Below are 23221 nucleotides of genomic sequence, written 5' to 3'. Positions count from 1 at the left end.
CGAATTCTGGTTTTTGTGCTGTTCCCACCACAGCTGCATTTACTTCCTTCCCTGCGGTCTTGAACCCCTCAGAGTCCTCCCTGAGGCTTGGAATCCGTTTCTTCCAAACCCCTGTTACTGTGGATACATTGACCTCTTCGCGTGAACCACATGGGAATCTGGAATAGGGAATCCTTTTCAGAAGGCTTTCAATTATTTTTCCCAGGTCTGTCAGGGAAATCACTTAGGGCAGTTATAGCCATTTATTTATTTATTTATTTATTTTGAAGATTTTATTCATTTATTTGACAGATAGAGATCACAAGTAGGTAGAGAGGCAGGCAGAGAGACGAGGAGGAAGCAGGTTCCCTGATGAGCAGAGAGCCCGATGTGGGGCTTGATCCCAGGACCCTGGGATCATGACCCGAGCTGAAGGCAGAGGCTTTAACCCACTGAGCCACCCAGGTGCCCAGTTATAGCCTTTTAAAATGTATTTCTTTTTTTTTTTTTCTTTTTTGAGAGACAGAGAGGGAGCGCAAGCAGGGGAAGGCACAGCGGGAGGGGGAGAAAGAGAATCTTCAGCAAGCTCATTCCCAGCTGAGAGCTGATGGGGAGCTTGATCTCATGACCCATGAGATCACGATCTGAGTCAGAATCAAGAGTTGGGTGCTTAACCGACTGAGCCACCCAGACACCCCCAAAATGTATTTCTTAAAGAGTTAGACTTGAAAATCAACATTATTCCTTGATCCTTGGGCTGCAGAATGGATGTTGTGTTAGCGGACATTAAAACAAGATTAGTCTCATTGTCCGTCTTCATCAGAGCTCTTGGGTGACTGGACGAATGAGCAGGAATCTTTTTATCTGGGTGATACATGTCAATAATTAATGGACTTAAAATATTCCGTATACTGTGATGTCAACAGATGTGCTGTTATGCAGACTTCATTGTCCCATTGATAGGATACAGGCAGAGTAGATTGAGCAGATTTATTAAGGACCCCAAAATTTTTGGAATCATAGAAGAATATTGGTTTCAATTTAAAGTCATCAGCTGCATTAGCCCCTGCTGAGAGTCAGCCCGTCTTTAAAAGCTTTGAAGCCAGGCATTGACTTCTCTCCAGCTATGAAAGTCCTAGATGGCATCACCTTCTTGTAGAAGGCTGCTTTGTCTACTTGAAAATCTGTTGGTCAGTGTACCGCCTTCTTGAATGATCTCGGCTCCATCTCCTGGAGAGCTTGCTGCTGCTTCTCCATCAGCACCTGCCGCCTCACCTGGCACTTTGATACTTCGGAGATGGCTCCTTTTCTTAAGTGTCATGAACCAACCTCTCTAAGCTTCTAACTTTTTTTTTTGCAGCTCACTGACCTTTCTCAACCTACACAAAATTGAAGAGAGGTAGGACCTTGCTCTGGAGTAGTCTTTGGCTTAAGGGAATGTGGCTGGTTTGACCTTCTATCCAGATCACACAGACTTTCTCTGTATCAGCAATAGGGCTGTTTTGCTTGCTTAACATCTGTGTGTCCACTGAGGTAGTACTTCTAATTTCATTCCAGAACTTTTCTTTTACATTCATGACTTGGCTGAGTGTCAGAGGAGGCCTAACTTTTGGCCTGTTTTGGCCTCTGATGTGCCCTTTTCACTCAATGAATCATTTCTAGCTTTCGATTTAATTTAAGAGACATGTTGACTTTTTGTTTAATACCTAGAGTACATTGTAGGGTACAAACTGGCCTAATTCCAGCATTGTTGTGTCTCAAGGAATAGAGAGGCTCTTGGAGAGAGAGAGATGGGGGAATGGCTGTTTGGTAGAACAGTCATTGCACACATTTATGATTAAGGTGATCGTCTTGGCTGGGCACAGTTATGGTGCCCCCAAATAATTAAAATGCTAACATCAGGATGACTGATTACATTGCCATAACAAAAATAATAACAGTGAAAAAGCTTGAAATGTTGTGAGACTTACCAAAGGGTGACAAAGAGACACGAAGTGAACAGATGCTTTGGGAAAAATGGTGCCAACAGATTGGCTGGAACCCAGCATCACCACAAAATTTTAATCTGTAACGAATGCATTATCTGTGAAGTGCAGTAAAACAAAGCACAATAAAAATATGCATGTATTTGAAAATCTTTCAAATTTGGCAGAAAACATAAATACACAGATTGAAGAAGAAAGGTAAACCACCAGAGGATAAATTAAAACAAGTCCATGCAGAGACACATTATAATCAGCCTAAAAACTAATAACAGAAAAAAACCTTGAAAGAAGTGCAAGAAAAATTATTAACTTTTAGGGAGCACCGAAACAAATGGCAAGAGATTTCTCATCTGAAACCTTGGAGGCCAGAAGTATATGGCATAAAATTGTCTAAACCATTAAATAATTGTCTACTGTGTATCTGTATTAAAAATAGCTTTTGGAAATAAAAGTAAAATATTTTCTCAGATAAAGGAATACAGTTTGTTGCTTGGTGACCTATCTTCAAACAGTGGCTAAAGGAGGTTTTTTTTTTTTTTTTTTTTTTTTTTTCTCAAGAAAATGATAACAAAAGGAGTCTGGAAATTCAGAAGAAAAAGAAGGGAATGGGTAAAAATATTGGTAAGTATAAAACTATTTTCATAGGTTTCTTAAATTATTTCATACTGGAAGCAAAACTATAATACCACCTGACATGGTACTCAGTATATATAGAGAGAAAATACTAAGGAAAATTATATTTTGAAGTAGGACCTGTAAAGAACATGGGTAGTAATTTTCCATATTTCATGGAGTGATAAAGCATCAGTACTAGTGGACTGTGAGCAAACAGTAAGAAAATGGTTCCTCCCCCCCAAAAAATACACTGAATGTTAACTTTGCCCCGGTCATCCCTGAACAGAATCTGTACTGAGGTGTGTCCTTTAGTTTCATTCACATTCCACAGTCGCATCAGCCATTGTCCTCTCCAGTAGCACTTTATTACTGTCCCTCCTTAACTGTTCAACTCTGTCCCTCCCCTCTCCGTTTCCCGAGGTGACCTCCAAAATAAACTATCTGCGCCTAATTCTGTCTCTGCTTTGGTGCAAACCCAGTGTAGTTCTAGTGGTGCCCGCAGTGGTCCCTTCAATGAGAACTTGACTTGGAATTTAAAGCTCCATCGCTTAGTAGTCACATTTTGCTGAAGGGCACCTCGCTGATAGTCTGAGGCTAGCCCTCGTCGTCCTGCACGGAGGAGGGTGAGGACGGGTACATTTGTCCTGTGTAGTTGTGGTGGCACGTGGAACAGGATTGGGCAATGACAGGTTTATGAGTGGCGGAGTTCCTGACTTTCTGCCGTAGAAGCCTCGAAGATACTTCAAGTTAGCTGTCAACTCCGGGCACACAGTCAAGGATAGTAGACCTCCATAAAAGCATTCAGAAGACTCTTCTGTCCTGAGAAGTGAGTTTGTGTCCTGTTAAGCCCTGCCCAAGGTTTAACTTCAGGATAGCAGGAGACTGCAGCGGGGCAGGCATTACAGACTTCTTGTGTGAAATTCAGGCATCTCCTAAAGAACGAGTGGAAAATTGGGATCTCGAATGGGGAAATTTGCAGCTGTTTACCCAAGACTCTTGAGCCCAGAGGTTCTGTTTAACTCTCCAGGCTGCCAGAAGCAGCGGTTTCTGTTTAATGGAGAGCGTACCCTGCCACTTGCTGGAGACCGTGCAGATGCCTGCAAGGAGGCCAGAGCCTTTCAAGACCATACTTGGCCTTCTCGAAAACTCCCATCCCTCTCCTCGTTTCCTTCCTTCATATTTAATGTAGTGGTTGATGGATTTAGTTCTGTACTTCCATTATTTATGTTTGATCCCTCTTTTTCTGTTGACTGATCTCTTGCCCTTTTTCTGTTGAATTTGAATATTTTTTGAATCCCACTTTAATTGATCTGTTGGCATTTTAGCAATATCTCTTTGCCTTATATGTGTAGCCGCTGCTAGGGCAACTACTTCAGTATACATCTTCAACTTTTCACCTTCTAGTTGGAGGTAACCAGGTACCATTTCACATAAAATGTCAAAAACCTTGTAGCCATAAAAGTCCATTTCCCTCCTGCCTGGCATGTTCCTTTCATTATAGTTGTTACATGTGCATTATAAATCCAGATGAGGTCATTTTTCGTTTCCAGTTGTTGTGGACTGAATGTATCCCGCCAGAATTCATTTGTTGAAACCCAGCCTCCCAGTAGGTTGGTGGTAGGAGTTGGGGTCCTTGGGAATGAATTAGTATTAGATGTGTTCTTGGGGTGGGGCCCCCTACTTGCTCTACTTTTGATGGTCAGTGTTGCTACTCGCCATCTGTGGTGTCAGAATTCCGTCATCTTTGGCCTGCGAGCAGATCATAGCAGTGTCTCCTACCATTAGCCTTGGCCTACAGAGGACAGTCGCTGCTAAGCTCATTTGTTGTACCTGTGCTCCCCTAACTGGTATGCTCCCTCCCACTTTAGTGGCCTCTGGGCCCTACAGAGTTAGCATGGTCACTTTTCAGAGGACCAGCCCTGTGATCCTGCAATCCCATTCCTCTTTGTTAACTCCTGGAGCTTTGGTTTTAAAATTGTAGGATGACATCTGTTAGTAGGCTGTTCTTTCAGTGGATGTGTTCATAGGTTCATATGCAAGCTAAAATAGAAATAAAATAGTGCATTATAAATAGTGAGGGTATCTTTTCAGCGATTTGTTTAGGATATACTTCAATTGTATTTGTATATACTACAAATATTTTTTGTCTTTCTGCCTTAAATGCTTTTACTGTATATAGTGACATGGCTCATCTGATTATATCCTCAGTGTTTTCTCATGTGTAATGTCCTTTGAGGACTTCCTTGACAACCCACACCCCCATCAGTTCTCCAGCTTTCTTTCTTAGGTTTTCATAACAAGTATCTTACTACCTACCCTGCCTTCCCCAGCTAGAAGTAAACCTCGGTGAACACATGGAGTTTTCTTTGTTCACTGCTATAAACCCCATGCCAAGAATAGTGCCTGGTACATAATAAGTGTTTAAGCATTGTTGAAGGTATGACCACATTTGAGTTCTTATTGCTCCTGGAGAATACTGCATTGCTTAAAGAGAACTGAAGTTTAAAAGAAAGAAAGAAAGAAAGAAAGAAAAAACTTACTTAGAGAAACTTATTTAGAGTAAGTTTTCTTACTTACTTACTGAGAGTAAGTTTCTTAGAGATACTTTGTAACCTTTTATTTATTAACAGGGGGGTAGGTATTATTCTTTTATTATTCTCCATTCTTTTCTGTTTTATAAAGTATTTTATTTTTAAAATGACCAGGCTTCCAGTACCTTGAAAAGGTTATCTGTAGCACAAAACCTTGCACCTCTCCTGGCCCTAGTACTTCTCTGGGAATTGGACTCGTGACATTGAGGGCACATGTCCTGGAGGTTTCCAGAAATGGCAGTTCTTTAGTTTTATGGTATGAACATTTTGCCGTAAGAAGAGGTAGGGGGATGGTCTGAGATACTGGAATCACCCACCACCTCTGCTCTCAGTCTCTTCAGGGGAAGATTTGGTCAATATTAAAGCTCCCTTAAGGGGGATTCTGGGATGAAATGGATTGGCAGGCACCATGGGGAAAGTTGAGGCCAGTCTTGTCACAGACATGTGAGATGGGATGGTCACAGTCTTGCAAGGACTCCCCCCAGGGTATGACAAGAGTTTGAGGGGAAAGACAATTTCAAGCCAAGGGAATGATGAGATGAGATAGTGTGAGATGTTGCTCATGCTGTTGGAGCCTCTGAACGGTTATCTGTAATTAGGGAGTCCATATTCCATCAAAACGCTAATTAAGAGATATCCTTTACACAAATTTACTCATACAATAGAGCAATGCTAAAATGCAGGATTCATTTATGAGGATAAATGGGAAATCATGGCTACAATGAGAACAGTGAATCTTAACTATTCTGTTTTTGTAGGTAAACTTAGTATTTTGGCAGCTAACAGAAGCCAGTCTTGGAAGTCTCCCTTTAAGTAGCCTACCCACGACATCCAAGAATATATTAATTTTTATGGATTCTCTGAAAAAAATTGAGAGTTAAACGGTTAAGTATTACTCAGAGGCTGTCTCTTATAATGTCAGTGTTCTTCTCTTAGCTTCTCCACATTAGTTAGATCTGTATTATTTTCCTCATTAGAATTTCTCAGTTTCCCTCATTTGGTCAAAATGTTTTTGACCATTGAAGCCTTTAGTCTCTTCAGTGCAGAATCACCATTTATTGTTGGCTGACCATACTGGTGGCGTGGCAACAGTTAAGCATCTGGGGATCAGACATGGATAAAGATTCTTTCTGTGCAGTGGTCAACGTAAGTGTTATTTCTAGGTATTACTCCAATGAATGGATGTATTAGCCTGCGGGGCCTTTACAACGTAAGCTGTTTTGTCCATTTGTTCCAAAGGTAGAAATAAATAGATCAAATATTTTGGTAATTTGTATCGGTGGTTTTATTCTTGTAGCATTTATTATTAAGTGTATAAATACAGGAGATGATCATTTTCAATATGATTTTAAGACTGACATTGATTGGTACCTTTTTTAACATAAACTCGTTAGAGAACATGTAGACGTATTTCTGGTGATTTCACTTTTGGAAATGCAGTTCTTACCTTTCAGGCATACATTTTACATGACATTAGATATTTGATAATCCCAGTTTATGAGGGGAAAATTCAAGTTGTTCCTCAGGTCATTTAGTAACAATTTCATGAGAGTTTATAAGGATTTTAGAAGTATAGATCACATTATCATTATCATGAGGAATAGTCTCTTACCTGAAAATATCATGTATTGTCATGATTTTTCTGTATTTTATGTTGGGCAACTTTAAAAAGCTTGCTGGCCAGGGACAGTCTGCCTCTCTTAGAGATGGCCCAGGGCTGGTCCTGGGGTACATCTTTCAAATGCAAACCAACTAGTCCCAGCCCCAACCTCCTCCTCTTAACTCTCTCAGGGCAGCCCAGTACTTGGCTCTGACCTGTATCAACCAGACAACCCAAAATACCCCTTTGGCCCAGAGCTATAATGCGCCATGAGGGAGGGTCCCAAGCCATGTCTGAACTTCAGAGATAAAGCAAGATCTGGTCACCTGTTGAATTTCTTAAATAAAACCCTTACGGTAAAAAACTATCTGAACAATTTCCCTGTCATTGGAGTTTAGTCTTTTTAATTTCCAGCATACAGTTGTAGTTGAGCTGGGATTACTTCTCTGTCATGGGGGTAGATTGTTGTATGTGGGTAAATCCTTTTTAGACATCAGATTAAACAGTGGTCATTGTAGTGTTATTAATGTGGCAAAACTTCTCAGGGCTTCACATGCTGCATAGCTTTTTGAGATAGAAGAGATTAGCCAGTATCTACAACAAGCTCGATTTATGGCTCTCTTTCTGTTTCAGCTATCTATTACTGCGTAACAAAAACACCCAAAACTTCCTGGCTTAAAATGATTGTTTCTTGTAGGCAGAGTGAGTGGATTCTCTGCTTCCCTTTGGCATTAGCTAAAAAGTCTTGTTTGGCCAGCTAAATTCAGCCAGTGATGGGTTAGGCCAGAAGATCTAAGGAAACTTTGCTCACGTGTCTGGAATTAAATGGGGCTTTCTCCTCATGGCTTGAGTTTCCTCCCAGCTTTGTAATTTCAGATTAGTTTAACTTTCTGCATGATGATTAGCTTCGAGAAGGAAAGTGGAAACTGCCATACTTCCTAAAGGTCTGGGACTTCTGCCATATGCTACTGAGTCAAAGCAAGTCACGAGGCCAGCGAAGATAGAAGGGGATGAGGAAAAAAAGAAAGAAAGAAAGAAAGAAAGCAATATAGCTTTTTAGAATGGAATAAGAGAAGGAATTGATATTGTCTGATATTGTCTTTCTTTGACCACCATACTAACCGAAGATGGGCTATACTTCTAAATCAGCACAGGAATGTAAGAAGTGATAGAAGACTTGGGAGATGGATTCAGGGATTGGTGGGCTTTCAAAAAAAGGAATGTTGAAGGACTGACTGGCTGGCTTTCAGTTGTAAAAGTTTGGTCACTGAAGTGAGGATGTAGCTGACTTTCTGACTGTACAGAACATAGTCATAGTGAATGCTACTGCCGATTGCCCTTCAGAATTGTGGAGCTTTTGGGCTGGCTGGCCCTCGTAAGCACGTGTGCTGATGAAAAACCCATCAGTTGATCTGGTGATCCATTGTCCCTGATCCATTGACTCTTGTGTTTACTAATTCATGGATTAAAACTGTGGCCAAGAGGCAGGCAGTCTCTCTCTACCCTTCTAGATTTTGAAGGCCAGGAATATTTTATTCTCATCAGAGTATCTTTAAAGTCTTTTCATTAGTACAGATTTTATTTTTTTTAATTATTTTTATTAACATAATGTATTATTTGCCCCAGGGGTACAGGTCAATAAAGACTTTATTCTTAATGACAGGTTTGACAGAGTTATTAGATTTTCCTCAAAAAGCAGTGATTTTTTAATTAACATATAATGTATTATTTGTTTCAGGGCAAAAAGCAATACTTCTTCATTTTTGATTGAAAAGCCAGGGGAAATTAGGAAACATATTTGCTCTCACATCAGGTTGAAATAAAGAACTTCTCCAAAGGCATAGCTATAAGCAAGATGGCATGCTCATGTCAGTATTGGGTAGAGTATTGGTAACAGTATTTACTCTACTCTCTTTGAGTATTCAGAAGTTACATAGACGACAAAGCAATTACTGAGTATCACAAGCAGGTGTTCATTAGTGGTCAACAGCAGACAAATCAAGCCATGTTTATAAGTTGAGCTTCAAGAAAGTCCTCATTTGGAAAGGGCAGAAAAGTGGCAGGATTCAGATCGGAGTGGCATTTAGCAATCAGGAAGTTTAGGCAATAAAATAATTCTGCTAGTACTCTAGTAATACTCGTAATGTATGTTACCAGTAATGGAGCTGGTGGAGTTGGGTACTATAAGGTTTTTGTTACTAGATTATGCTAGTTAAGTATGACCAAGATGCTCATGGGATAGTGAGAAAATTATAAAATGATATAGGGAACACTGGCCGTTGACTTGGAAGAAAATAAGGGAGTGTTTTTTAAGTACGGACCAATTAACAATTTGATTTAATTTAGACAATGTTTATTTTATACATGTACTGCTACATTCCATCAGAAAATGTTTCAATTTTATAAGAGTTCAACAAATAAAACACACTTATTTGAAAAAATTCAAATGCTTAGGCGTTTAAAATATAAATACAACATACAAAATAAATACACTGCACAAAACCACCCAGCCACAAATTGCTGTCTGCATCATTTCTGAAACATAACATACAGAAAAGTACATCATATACATTGATTGTGGTGTTTTCAGCTCTAAGTAATAGAAAAACTTAATTTTGTAAAGTGCCAGACAGTAGCTGGGTAGGCTCTGTGAGCCATATGGTCTCTGTCAGAACTACTCAACACTTCTCTTGTAGTGTTGAAGGCAGCCTCAGGCAAAAGAGACAAATGAGGGGGCACCTGGGTGGCTCAGTGGGTTAAGTCACTGCTTTCGGCTCCGGTCGTGATCTCAGGGTCCTGGGATCGAGTCCTGCATCAGGCTCTCTGCTCAGCAGGGAGCATGCTTCCTCCCCTTTCTCTCTCTCTGCCTGCCTCTCTCTCTCTCTGCCTGCCTCTGTGCCTACTTGTGATCTCTCTCGGTCAAATAAATAAATACAATCTTTAAAAAAAAAGAGAGACAAATGATATTTATTAGTGTTCTAATAGTGTTCTAAAACTTTATTTATGGACACTGAAATTTGAATATAATTTCACATGTCACAAAATATTCTTTATTTGCTTCCACCCACTTAGAAATGCAAAATCACTCTTGGCTTGTAGGCTACAGAAACAGGCTTTGGGTCCCATCTGAATATCTGAGTCACTTGTGGGAAAAGGCACAACCAAGCCAAACCAAGGCACTACAGCAATAAAGTAAGTGGTGAATGCTGGTAGCAAACTTTTTTTTTCTCCAGCATTATTGAAGATATACAAATTATAATGATAATAATATCTAACATGTGCTTTTCTTGTGTCTCAGACACTATTCTAAGTGCTCTAAAAATATTAACTCATTTATACCTCAAAGCAATCCCATCATTATCACTTCTCTTTTATAGAAAAGGAAACAGGCACAGAGAGGTTAAGTGGCATGCCCCATGCTGGAATTTGAGCTGTGGCCAAAAGAGTTTGGAGTTCCCACTCTTAACCACTACAATGTTGCTTCTACTCTGAAGAAAAAGGCAGTGAAGAACATTCTTAAAACATACAAAATTCTAATGCAGATAGCTCTGCACCCCGCTAAAATATCAACAGTAAGATAGATACTACTACTTTACATAGCATTGTTTTTAGCTGTTTTTAAAAATAATTTGTCTTTTCTTATGAATAAATGTGCCCCTAATGTAAAATTCACTGACCTTTCTTAACAATTGGTTCAGTAACGTCTATATTCATTAAAAAATACAAAAAAAGGAGAAAAAGAAACGTTACAATTTTAAAAGAACATTACACTTAAAATACACATTAGAGCAACAGCAGGAGTCACTGCCCGGACATAATGTGAAGTATGTTCACATTCGTGAAAACTACTGAACCAAAGCTACATATTTCCTTATGTACAAATACGGATGGATCCACGTGCACATAAACATCCACAGCCTGTCTTGCAGTGCGCTGACTCACATTAGTTCTACATACTAAAGGATTCTTCACATGTGTGCAAGGATGTCACCTGGTTTTTTCAATGTGTTTGTCCTTTTTAAAAAGCTTAAAATGGGGACGCCTGGGTGGCTCAGTGGGTTAAAGCCTCTGCCTTCAGTTCAGGTCATGGTCCCAGGGTCCTGGGATCGAGCCATACATGGGGCTCTCTGCTCAGTGGGCAACCTGCTTCCTCCTCTCTGTCTGCCTCTCCGCCTACTTGTGATCTCTGTCTGTTAAATAAATAAAATCTTTAAAAAAAAAAAAAGCTTAAAATGTCTGGACATTGGTAGGTTTCTTAAAAAAAAAACAACAACAAAGAAAACTCAAAAAGCAAAGAAAACCCCTCAGAATCTAATTGCTGCAACATGACTTCTGGCGTATCTGTTAACCCCACTCAGTACAGATTCTCCTTGAATTTTTGTCAAGAAACTTGCACATATCTGGAATGCTTGCAAAGGTTCTAGCCTGGCATCGTGGATCTGCAGTTCACGGAAGCAGCATTTCTCGATACAGGCGGTCTATGAAGTTACACCTCTGAGTGCTCCAAGTGCACCTGGCATCAGCGATTTTGGAATGCTCAGGAAGGGGACTGATAGGAGCGTCTCAGGTGAGCTTTGGCATCTACCGATGGCTGCCTTGTCAGAAAACTTCCTGATACTCATTTGTTTTTATAGGATTTCTCTCATGTGATTTCTGTGTTGTGCAATCTACTAGGACTTCTGAACGAATGGTCTCCCTCAGATTTTATAATTTGTCAGTTGTCTGGTACTTAGTTAAGTCTGACATGTTGTCAAAATCTCTCCCTTATAGATTTAAAGAATTTCTGTGTCTTTTGTTTTCTGTCAAGGCAGACTGTGACCAAAATTTTCTGAGATAGATGATATTCCTAAGTTTTTTGTCTTGTGTGAATTATCCAATTATTCTAAAGGATGAATTCCAAAAGAAGTTCCCAATACATAGTATTTTTCAGCTGTTTCCTTCTGTGTGTGTCTTCTGATGTGTGGTAAGTTTCGATTTCTGAATAAAAGTTTTCCTACACTCCTGACACTCATAGGGTTTCTCCCCTGTGTGTTTTCTCTCATGTATGATAAAATGTGACTTCTGAGAGAAGGATTTCCCACATTCCTTACATTCATAGGGTTTCTCTCCTGTGTGCATCCTTTGATGTAATCTGAGGACTGAATTCACGGAGAAAGATTTACCACATTCATGACATTCATAGGGCTTCTCCCCTGTGTGTTTTCTCTGATGTTTCGTGAGGTCTGATTTATAGTAACAGGTTTTTCCACATTTATTACATTCAAAGGGTTTCTCCCCTGTGTGAGTTCACTGATGTACTGAGAGGGCTGACTTCTGGTAGAAGCATTTCCCACATTCCTTACATCCATAGGGTTTCTCTCCTGTGTGAGTTCTCTGATGAGTTTTGAGGTGTGAATTTCTAGAAAAGAATTTCCCACATTCCTTACATTTGTAAGGTTTCTCCCCCGTATGTGTTCTCTGATGTACTGTGAGGTGTGATTTCTGGGAAAAGGATTTCCTACATTCCTTACCTTCATACGGTTTCTCCCCTGTGTGTGTTTTCTGATGTACCATCAGGTATGCCTTAACATAGAAGAACTTCCCACATTCATTACTCCAAGGGTTTCTCTCCTGTGTGTGTTTTCTGATGTTCTACAAGGTGTGGCTTCTGGCAGAAGGATTTCTCACACTGATTACATTCGTAGGGTTTCTCCCCTGCATGAGTCCTCAAATGTCTACTAAGAGATGACAGGTGATAGAAAGTTTTTTTACACTCTTTACATTCATAGGTTTCCTCTCTGGAGTTTTCTGTTGTACTGTGGGGTCTCCATTTCTAGAGCCAGATTCCCCGCATTCCCTGGTTTGTCCTTTTGTCCTTTGAATGAATATGCTGATGTATTACGAGGATAGACTTCTGGCAGAAGGACTTTCCACATTCGTTGCATTTATGGATTTTCTCTCTGGCTTGAGTTTGCTGGTGTTTTGTGAGTTCTCTATTCCTGGGGAGAAATTTCCAAATTCAGTAATGTCTAAGGCACACTTGCTGAGAACCAATTTCTAGAGACTTTTATGTCTATAGATACAGAATCTATAGAGTAGATTCACAGTTGCTCCACTATGAATGTTCTCTGACACCCAGTGTGGTTTACCATTTGGTAGAAGGAACCTTCCCTTGCATTGTATGCACAGAGTCTCTCAAATGCCTGAGACCTATCTACAATGCCTCCCTTACTGTGTACCTCAGAAGAATTAAAAGGCAACTTCAAAGCTGGAATATCTTGGTCCTACATAAGATCTCCATTATGGAAGAGAACTTTCCCATTTGGGCTATATGCTTCGGAATGCACTCCAGTGTTAGTTTTCTCACATTTAGTGTGAACTAGTGTGGTCCCACTTCCAGTACTCGCGTTCTTATTCCAAGGCTTCTAATCTTAAAATCAAAATCTTGGACTTGCCTTGAATTTTCAGCTCGGATTTCCTGGCATTTTGCTCCTCTGTCATGAATTTTCCAGAGATCTTCTATAAGGAAATCCAAAATTTAGTACTATATAAATCTCAATGTTATTAGTATGGTTGTAGCGTTAATTCTTAGACTTCAGGCCAATCTCCCCAAATAAACTAACTCAAATGCAAATTTCTTCTAACCCACTGGTTTAGAAAAAACACATAAACATTAAAAACTATGGTACCAGACCCAGGAAGAAACGTAGTTATAAACCTAAGTACTTCTAGCACTTTACAAAAAATATGACTCTAAAAACTTGGGAGGAAAAAGTTAAGGGGTTGGGGAGAATAGGGAGCAGAGAAGAAAGGATCTTTAGAGTGCTGCTGAAGACGACTTTGGGACTCAGAATGCTGTAAGCCCATGACAGACAAGAAAGAGGAAGTCGGATGAAAAGAAAAATTTGTAGACAGCTATGTCTACTGGAATATCAGGGGAAAGATGAAACTGGATGGAAAGCTAACAGGTCTTTGTTGCTCAAAATTAATTTGCTTTGTTATTTTAGCAGACTGTAAACTTCTGCTTGCTTCCGTCTGTACCCGCACACAACAATCCGGATGCCAACGCCAACGGGATTTTCTGGGCACACCGGTTTCCCCTTGTGTGGAGGAACAGTTTCACACTTAGAGCTCTCGCTCTCAGGCTTGGTCTCCTGTTTTCATAGTTTAGTTTCCACCTCTCTGTTTCAATTTACTACATGATCTCTAAAGAATTACTCAACATCATTCTGGAACCCTTACTGACCTTCATATTTATTCATCTTTAAATGCTTGACAGAAACCGAAAGATTATGAGCAGAGGCTTGGGACTGGAATTTCGTAGCATTTGTGGGGAAGACAGAAGATGCTGCTTGATGAGAACCTGGACAAGGCTAACTGGGACACTCAGGAACCAAGATCCTGTGTGTCTCTGGTCTTAGGAAAGGGGGAACCCTTGCAGGAGTTACTGTGAAGGGCACAGAGAAGACAGTGCCTGCCTCTTACTAAAATTCACATTCAGTCTCTCAACAGATACCTAGTGAACAACTACTAGAAACCAGACATTGTTCCTGGTCCTGGCAACAGCTAAGTACACAAGTCAGGAGTATAAAAAAAGCATTTACAGAAGCAGAGTGAGATCATCTTAGTAGTCTTTTGGCTTGTTTTTAGCTTTTTAAATCTTCGTGTTACAATACTCCTGAGTAAGGTGTGGTAGATTTTAGAAGGGATAATAATTAATACTTTGTGTGAAAGACAAACCACATGTAAAAGGAGGCATCAGCTCTGAAATAATGTAGTTGAGGAAAGGCATAAAGGTTTATAATTTGATATTTCAGAGTTTAAAGAGAAAAAAGGAAGTTAATAAAACCGGTGTTGAAAATAACTGAGGCATCTCATTGTTAGCAAAGGGAGGGAAGGACATTTGGAGAAAATTTATCATCAGATTTGAGATCACAGTGTTCTAGAATTCCAGTAACTGGGAATTCTAGAAGAAAGATAAAAATCTAAGATGGGGTTGGGCAGCAATTCGATTTCATATATAGGAAAGAGAAGTCTATTTTTAAAAGTGTGGCAAAGGAGGAATTTATGTGGAAAAAACGAAAACTGGAGGTGTGATTTATGGTACTTGCATATGCAGATCCAAGAATCCTTGGGAGAGAGGAGGAAGCAGGCTCACCTCTGAGCAGAGAGCCCCATGCAGGGCTCGATTCCAGGACCCTGGGATCATGACATGAGCTGAAGGCAGAGGCTTTAACCGCCACCCAGGCACCCCACTATAGGGCATTTTAAAAGATGCCTAAAAATATTTCATAATGCAAAAGGCACCAACCACCTCATTAGCAACAGGCACCACAGGTCCTCACTCACCCGGGTAATTCCGGTATGGAAATTCCACTTCCAATATCCACAGTTTCTTTTCCTTGTTTCAGCTTGAAGACTGCATTCGACTTATTCACATGGTAACCTATTAATGGGAAAGTGTGTAATACAGATTACTTGAAATTTAAGGGATTCTGAAGAATGAGGAAATGCAGCTTTAGCAGAACAATTGAAGGTCCCACTTAGGCTTGGCAGATGTTCATCTAGTTCTGAGTAGCAATGTTAACAGAGATAAGCGTATACTGAGCAATCCTTTATATTATTATCTCCTTAATAACAGGCAATAATTTTACTTAAGACAAATTTTTTTTAAGAGATAGAGCACAAGTGAACGGTGGTGGGGGAGAGGTGGGAAGGGCAGAGGGAGAGGGAGAATATTTTTTTTTGTTTTAAGATTTTATTTATTTACCTGACAGGGAAACAGGTCACAAGCAGGCAGAGAGGCAGGGAGAGAGAGAGGGAAGCGGGTCCCCCGCTGAGCAGAAAGACCAATGTGGGGCTCAATCCCAGGACTCTGAGATCATGACCCGAGCTGAAGACAGAGGCTCAATGCACTGAGCCACCCAGGCACCCCCAGAAAGGGAGAATCTTAAGCAGCCTCCATGCTCAGTGATGACAGGGCTTGATTTCATGACCCTGAGATCAAGACCTGCGCTGAGATTAAAAGTTGGATACTTAACTGACTGAGCCACTCAGAAAGCCCCAGGATATTTTGTTTTAGGTACTGTTTTAAGGACTTTAAAATCACTAATTCATGTACTCTTTTGTAACAACTTTATAAGGTAGAAATTATTTTTATCCCCATTTTACAGACAAGAATACTGAGGCCTAAACCCAGGCAGTCTGGCTCCATGGTCTCTGCTTTCAGCCACTCTACTATGCTATTATAGAGGGAAGAGGAGTAATCTCCACAGAGGCCAATCATCACCTAGTGCCTTTTTCAACAGAGAAGACAATGCAAACAAAATGAATGGGCAAACAAATAAACAAGCGCACAAATTAAACAAGCACACACAGTTTTGTGTAAAACTGATCAGACTTCTGGAACTACAACATGCATACAACATGTATGCTAGGACGTGAGGTCTACAAATACCTCTGCAAGTTAAAAAAGCCTCTTAGGGTTGAGAAGCTACAACAGGCACCCTCCCTAGCTCAATCTTTCCTACAAATTTCCCTTCTTACACACTCACCTCTACTGAACAAAAAACTCCCCACCCCCTTCTGCGCTCACTAACATCAGCAGCATTAAACCTCAGGCCGCTTCTCCTCAAATTCTGCTCTGGGATAATCCAGTTCTCCGCTCCATTTTCCGTGGATAACACTCCGAGTGTTGCAATATGCTGCACGTTAATTCGTCCCATAACATGATCTAGTCCACGATTTGTCGTTTACAACAGCACATTACAACACCCCATGCTTTCTTCCACCTGGAACCAGAACACAGAAATCTTGAGCAAACGTGCTCCAGGTATTGCCATGGTTACACAGGCGGCGGGGGGCGGGGTGGTGGTGGTGGTGGTAGTGGTAAGGGGAAGGAAGGATTGCAGCGGGGACTCTGTGCAGACATCTGCGAAGTTCTAGATACGAGCTAAAATCGAATTGAATTTTCTGTTTAAGAAGATTTGGGACACTTCTTCGTTCATATTATGAAAGATAATATGTGTTTTTAAGCCTTTTTTTCATAGCAGAATCCTTTTGCATAAGGTTTGAAAGTTGCAAAAATCCCTCCCATCTAGGTAGAAATCTTAATTGGTTTCATAGATCGTCCTTCATCTTCTAGAAAGCTGACTGTCTTACACAGTAAAATGGTACCTGGAGTTTTCCAAATAAGTACTTCTCAGAGACTGATATTTAATTGTGCAAGGCTGAGGTTCAAATATGCTTGGAGAAGTATGTAGGAAAAATTTCAAGCTTGAAACTCCTTCTTGAATAATAAATATAAAAGTGTTACTGGATTATTAATGTGGATGTCAAAGATAAATTTACTGTTTGATATTTTAGCAATTTGCAAAACTGATCTAAATTCTTTTTTAAACTCACCTAGGGATGCTCCCAAATTGGAACACACAAAGGAGGCTGTCAGATAAGGAAGAAATACCAAATAGTAATTATTGCCAAGTTTCAATTCAGTAAAGCTCCAAAAGGACAGAATTCATATGAAGAATACAGGTGAGGTTTTTGGCTTTTACTTTCAGTTGCCCCTCCCCCTTTTTTCTGGCCCCATGAAGCTTGATTCTCTCTCCAATGACAGGAAGGATTCCAGAACTATTGCACACTCAGGTTTAAGGAATACATTTCCCCTTCCCCCAAATCCCTCCCTCTCTCCACCCCCGAGCAGCTATCAGGAAATGCCTGAGTGAATGGAAAGCCTTCCTGATCCTTTTTATCAGTAGGAATATCTGACAAGGCAGGGATCAGATAATTCCCATTTCTAAATCGGCTAAAATTAACAAGTCAGGAAATGACAGATGCTGGTGAGGATCCGGAGAAAGGGGAACCCTCCTACACTGTTGGTGGGAATGCAAGCTAGTGCAACCACTCTGGAAAACAGCATGGAGGTTCCTCAACAAGTTGAAAATAGAACTACCCTATGACCCAGCAATTGCACTTCTGGGCATATACCCTAAAGATACAAACGTAGTGATCCGAAGGGGTATGTGCACCCAAATGTTTATAGCAGCAATGTCTACAATAGCCAAACTATGGAAAGAACTTAGATGTCCATCACAGATGAATAAATAAAGAAGATGTGGTGGGGCACCTGGGTGGCTCAGTGGGTTAAAGCCTCTGCCTTCATCATGATCCCAACTTCCTGGAATCGAGCCCCGCATCGGACTCGATGCTCAGTGGGGAGCCTGCTTCCTCCTCTCTCTCTCTGCCTGCCTCTCTGCCTACTTGTGATCTGTCTGTCAAATAAATAAATAAAAATCTTAAAAAAAAAAGAAGATGTGGCATATATGTATACAATGGAATACTATGCAGCCATCAAAAGAAATGAAATCTTGCCATTTGTGATGACGTGGATGGAACTAGAGGGTATCATGCTTAGTGAAATAAGTCATTTGGAGAAAGACAACTATCATATGATCTCCCTGATATGAGGAAGTAGAGATGCAACGTGGGGGGCTGGGGGGGTAGGAGAAGAATAAATGAAACGAGATGGGATCGGGAGGGAGACAAACCATAAGTGACTCTTAATCTCACAAAACAAACTGAGGGTTGTTGGGGGAAGGGGGGTTGGGAGAAGGGGGGTGGGGTTATGGACATTGGGGAGGGTATGTGCTATGGTGAGTGCTGTGAAGTGTGTAAACCTGGCGACTCACAGACCTGTAGCCCTGGGGATAAAAATACATTATATGTTTATTAAAAAAAAAAAGATGGAAAAAAAAGTAAGGGAAAGAGTGCTAGTCAAGACTTCTCTTTCAGAATTTGAAGACCAAGAACAGAGGACTTTTGCTCCTATTCTTTCATTTCTGCCTCAAATATGGACGTGATTCTCGGTGGTGCTGAGCAAGCCCACAACGATGAAGCAACAAGAATGGGATGGAAGCCAATGTGCTAAGAAATAGTACATGTAAAGATGAGGGGCGCCTGGGTAGCTCAGTCGTTAAGTGTCTGCCTTTGGCTCAGGTCATGATCCCAGCGTCCTGGGAATGTGCTCTCCATCGGGCTCTCTGCTCAGTGGGAAGCCTGCTTCTCCCTCTCCTACTCCCCCTGCTTGTGTTCCCCTCTCGCTGTGTCTCTGTCAAATAGATAAATATTTTTTAAAAAGTTTAAAGATGAAAAAGGACATTTGCCCCTGATGCCAGCGTTGAGCTGGTCATTAAAAATCCACACCTGCTTTCCTATAGACTTCATATTTGAGACAAGTAAGCACTCATTATCTAGCCCATTAACAGGGTATTCTATTACTATAGCTGAATACATTAACTGTGAATATAGCTATAAATCAACATCTCAGACTGGGCTATTTGACTTACAATGTTTGTGTTGGCTACTTAGATGATGCTGAAAACACCCAAGTCCACAAACAAGAAAGCATACCCACATGTGCACCCTTCTCCTACAGATCATTAATGAATAATATGAACAATATGAATAATATGGGGATATTTAAAACATTTTTCCATACGAGTCTATGTTGTAGACTTCACCGAACATTTTAAAATTTCAGTGTAAAAATCTCCCCAAGCTAAGAAGGAGCCGACTAGAGAGAAAAGGAAGCATCATGTGTGCAGAGAGGGAGTCACAAAAAAACGGCCCAGTGTGCTGTGGGGAGTCAGGGGGCTTGCAGAGCAGGCAGGATGATTTGAGAGCAGGTGCCAGGGCAGATCATGGTAAATTGCTTACAGTTTATCTTATAGACAATGCAAAACAACAGGTCTTTTACTAGTGGAGAGATAGGCTCAGATTTCAGATAACTCATCATTTCAGTATTTTTCTGTAATGTAAATATAATACATAGCCAAGTGGATGTTTAAACAATACACAAGTATATGAAAATGGAGGATTTCCTTGCTTTCCTACCTATCCTCTCTCAGAAGAGCTCCTAGTACTATTTGGTGTATATTCTTCTGGACTTTTTCTTTTTTGTGCATACTGTACCATCTATTTTATCTATTTATTCCTTTGCTTGCATCTGTCTCTGTCTCCCTGTATCTGTTTGTATATGTGTATATATCTCTCTATATATAAATATAGAGAGATATGGATATAGGTATATAGATAAATATACAAAGATAAATATGGACATTTATCTTTTTAACAAAGATAGAAACACCAAGAAAGATAAAATGACAAACATAGGATATATTAGTAGCATACTATTTTGCCCAAGAGTATATTGTTGATATCCTTCCCTGCCAGCACATGCAGATTTATCTCATCAATTTCTTTTTAAAGATTTTATTTATTTATTTGAGAGAGACAGAGAGAGTGTGAGAGAGAGCATGAGATGGGAGAAGGTCAGAGGGAGAAGGGGAGAAGGTCAGAGGGAGAAGCAGACTCCCCATGGAGCTGTGAGCCTGATGTGGGACTCAATCCCAGGACTCCAGGATCATGACATGAGCCAAAGGAAGTTGCTTAACCAACTGGGCCACCCAGGTGCCCCTATCTTATTATACTTAATATACATACTGTAATCTATGCCAGGGATTGGCAGCCTTCAGGCCCAGGGGCCAAATCAGCATGTCTCTGTTTTTGCAAATAAAGTGTTTATTTTTTTATTTTTTAATTTAATTTTATTTTTTTTTGCAAATAAAGTTTTATTGGAACACAGTCATGCTCATTATTTTATGGATCATCTTTTTGGCCACTTTTTTGTTTTTTTCATTAAGATTTGATTTATTTATTTGCTTTAGAGAAAGAGAGAGAGAGAGAGAGAGAGAGAGAGAGAATGCATGAGTCCACACAAGGGAGTGGCAGAGTGAGAGAGAGAATCCTAAGCAGACTCCATGCCAATCACAGACCCCGATGTGGGGCTAGATCCCACCGTCCCAAGATCATGACCTGAGTTGAAACCAAGAGTCAGAGGCTTAGCCAACTGAGCTACCCAAAGGTGCCCATCATTTTGGCTGCTTTCCTGATGTAAGAGCAGAGTCAAGTAATCATGGCAGAGATCATATAGCATCAAACCCCTAAAATATGACTATTTAGCTCTTTACAGAAAAAGTTCGCTGATTTCTGGTATAGTAGGTAGGCATTAGAAAAAATGTCATTTTTTCCATATGATAGACACTTAAGTCACCCAATTGTTTTGTCACAAATAAAATGGGAACAAATGTTTGGATACATACATCCATACCCTTATGTGTGAGGAGAATCTTCTAGAAGTTGATTTGCTGTATGAACAGATTATCGTTAAGGTTTGTTTTGTTTTTGGGAAAGAATCCTGGTAGCAGTGTGTAGGGGAGTCTGAGTAAGGAATCTTAGGACAAATGGATCAATTAGGAGGCTGTTCTTATCATCCAGGCCAGAGATGAGGAAAGCCCGAAGGTGAGAATGGGCAGAAGTGTTAGAACTGAAGCAAGAAATACCAAGAAGGCCACACTGGATAAAGTCAAGGTCGAAGGGGTGTTGTAAGTGCTTCTGGGTTTAAAATGCTCCTGAAATCACAAGGTGCGTAACTCACCCCCCAGAAGAAGAATAAACAACAAGAGAAATGTGAAGTTAAGGCAACATATTTCCCTGAACATCACTTTTATGACACAGCCATGTGAAACTCACACATGCACTTTCATTTTGTGACAAGCAAGATCATGAACTAAGATTTCTAATTCTTTGTATTACCAAAGTCAGCTATTTATCCCAACAGTTCCTTGTGTGGCCATCTAAAGCCTTCTGTCTTTCCACCTTCCTGCGCATTGTGAGCCTTCCCTCAGGTCCCCTAGGCAGCCATCTTCATTACAATGCTTTCCCTCATGCACGGAAAGGTGGGTAACACACTCCTGAGGCTAACATCCCTGAGTCCCTCAAATTGAGATTACTGAGATGTTTATTCAGGTGCCTTTTTCTGCATCACATTTTCATAGGAAATCACGTGTTTCCTGTGTATATCCTCATACCACAAGTTAAACATATTTTCGTATTTTGTTAAAATTATTTCTTTCACTTGATGGCCATTTTTCACAAAGAATTAAATTTTCTATGCCATAGGCATTACTGATTACACTCAGATCACCAGAGGACTACAAAGTCATATGGATACAGAGAGACACTGGTACTGTCTAGGTTCACCCATGGCCTTTGGAACCATTCGGATCTAGGTGCCACGAACTTTCATTGAATCTGAGAGGAACCACATGTGGCCAAAATAAAAATTACTAAATCCGAAAATGCCATGGGGGTCAGCTGTACCCTCCAAGCATGTTCAACATGTTTTAATACAGAGCTTTTGTGACTATTGATGAGGGAGCAGGAGGCTGGCTGAGGACAAAGTAAAAGCTGGCGCCTTGCACCCCCTCTTCACCTGCTCCCCTCCATATGTGTAGCATTCCTCAGGCACCCCTGATCGCCATAAAACGATAAATAGTTAACCTGCAGGGATCGCAATCCTGCAGAACAGGAATCTCCCTTGCTCTACAGATGTCCTAGAGACCTAAACAGGGAGGTTACCGTATCAATAACACAAATTTCCAGAGGCAAATAACTCTCGGTTCCTGAAGCCCTAATGTCCCCCTCCCACCATAAACTGGAGGAGACTGAGGTAGAAGGGAATGTAAATGATAGCCGGATCATAATACCCCACCAAGAATCTCCCAACTATCTTGACGTTAATGCCTGACCTAAAGACGACACCGATCAAGCCATAAGGGCAAGGACTCCACCCCGGCACCTTGTAGGCCCTCCCTAACATGTGAGAACTCTGTTGAAGCCTCCCATCCCTTCACCACCTCCCCCCAACTGCAGGGTATATAACATGCCCACCCTTACAACCCGGGGCAGCAGCTCTTCCTGCCCACGGGTCCTGTCCCCGTGCTTTAATAAACCACCATTTTGCACCAACGACGTCTTAAGAATTCTTTCTTTAGTCGTCGGCTCCGAACCTCCTCACCCCACCGAACCTGACTTAGGTTCAAGAACTTCATCATCAACTATTAAACCAGAATGCTCTAAAATCCAAAAACCACTTTATTATTTTTTTTAATTTTTTTTTAATCAAAAAACACTTTAAAAATGAGTTGATACTGGGATGCCTAGGTGGCTCAGTCATTTAGCATCTGTCTTTGGCTCAGGTCATGATCCCAGGAACCTGGGATCGAGTCCTGCCTTGGGCTCCCTGCTCGGTGGGGAGCCTGCTTCTCCCTCTACCACTCCCCCTGCTTGTGTTCCCTCTCTCGCTGTGTCTCTCTGTCAAATAAATGAATAAAATCTTTAAAAAAATGAGGCGATAGATACCACATTTGTGGTTTGTTTGCTGTTTATCATGGCAATTTTTAAGAGAAAAGGAGGTGCCATAAGAGACAGAATCGGATCAAAAGAAAGCTAAATGTCCAAAAGAATAGGTAAACTGAAAACAAATGATTCTAGACCCTGAGGAGGAAAAAGTGATGGAATGACAGAGTGATCTAGAAAGAGAAGAGCTACAGCAGCAAAGCTGACAGCAAAAT

The 23221-nt window shown here is 40.7% G+C and overlaps 1 protein-coding gene and 2 pseudogenes across 2 annotated transcripts in view; 1 reads left to right on the top strand and 2 right to left on the bottom strand.

Annotated features, from left to right (window-relative positions):
* LOC131830072 (zinc finger protein 33B-like) overlaps positions 1-17466 on the top strand; it is a 32218-nt pseudogene extending 14752 nt beyond the window's left edge.
* Positions 1-23221, bottom strand: part of ZNF248 (zinc finger protein 248) — a 104963-nt gene that overhangs the window by 47427 nt on the left and 34315 nt on the right. The gene's annotated exons all lie outside the window — the stretch shown is intronic.
* Positions 9102-23221, bottom strand: part of LOC131830049 (zinc finger protein 25-like) — a 48955-nt pseudogene continuing 34835 nt past the window's right edge.

Source organism: Mustela lutreola, chromosome 4 (genome assembly GCF_030435805.1).
Source record: "Mustela lutreola isolate mMusLut2 chromosome 4, mMusLut2.pri, whole genome shotgun sequence".
Lineage (NCBI taxonomy): Eukaryota > Metazoa > Chordata > Mammalia > Carnivora > Mustelidae > Mustela > Mustela lutreola.
This window is presented reverse-complemented; position numbering and strand designations above follow the sequence as displayed.